This window comes from Myotis brandtii, unplaced genomic scaffold (genome assembly GCF_000412655.1).
Source record: "Myotis brandtii unplaced genomic scaffold, ASM41265v1 scaffold209, whole genome shotgun sequence".
Taxonomy (NCBI): domain Eukaryota; kingdom Metazoa; phylum Chordata; class Mammalia; order Chiroptera; family Vespertilionidae; genus Myotis; species Myotis brandtii.
In genome coordinates, this window is record NW_005357806.1 from 450,356 (window position 1) to 451,477 (window position 1,122).

The window sequence follows — 1,122 nt, forward strand, 5'->3', positions numbered from 1 at the left end:
GGCTGGTGGGGGGTGGGGCAGTTAGGAGCAACCAGGCCAGCAGGGAGGGGGGAGTTGGGGGTGACCTGGCTAGCAGTGGGAGGGCAGTTAGGGGTGACCAGGCCAGCAGGGGGGGCAGTTAGGGGCAACCAGGAAGGCAGGCAGGTGAGCAATGAGGAGCCAGTGGTCCAGGATTGTGAGAGGGATGTCCAACTGCTGGTTTAGGCCCGATCCCCAGAATCGGGCCTAAACCGGCAGTTGGACATCCCCCAAGGGGTCCCAGATTGGAGAGGGTGCAAGCTGGGCTGAAGGGACCCTCCCCCCACCACACAAATTTCGTGCACCGAGCCTCTAGTATGCTAATGATATGCTAAAGCTGCTAAACCGCTCGCTATGACATGCACTGACCACCAGGGAGCAGATGCTCCAATTGGTAGGTTAGCTTGCTGCTGGGGTCCAGCCAATTGGGACTGAGCAAGATGGACCAGACATGCCCTGGAGCCCTCCCATGGTCTCTCCCCAGCCATATTGTGCACCAATGGGGTTCCTCAGCTGGGCCTGCGGGGATCTAGCCAAAATTGGTCTGGTGCATGAATTCGTCCAGGGCATGTCCGGCTTGTCTCACCCAGTCCCAATTGAGGCCGATCGGGGCCAGCCAGCCAGGGAGGGACCGCGGGAGGTTGACCAGCCTGAGAGGGCTCCAGGGCATGTCCGACCTGTCTCACCCAGTCCCAATAGGCAGGATCCCAGCAGCAACCTAACCTACCAGTCAAAGTGTCTGCCCCCTGATTGTCAGTGCATGTCATTGTGACTGGTCGACCAGTTGACTGTCTGCCCTCTCGTGGTCAGTGTATGTTATAGCAAGTGGTTGGGTGGCCTTAGCATATCATTAGCATATTACATTTTGATTGCTTGAACAGCCGACCGGTCAACCAGACACTTAGCATATTTGGCTTTTATTATATAGGACTAGAGGCCTGGTGCACAAAAATTTGTGCACTGGCGGGGGGGGTGTCCCTCAGCCCCACTTGTGCCCTCTCACAGTCTGGGGCCCCTCGGGAGATAACCACCTGCTGGCTTAGGCCCGCTCCCCGGGTGGCAGATGGCAGGCCCGATCCCTCGGTGCCTGTCCCGCCTCCCCGG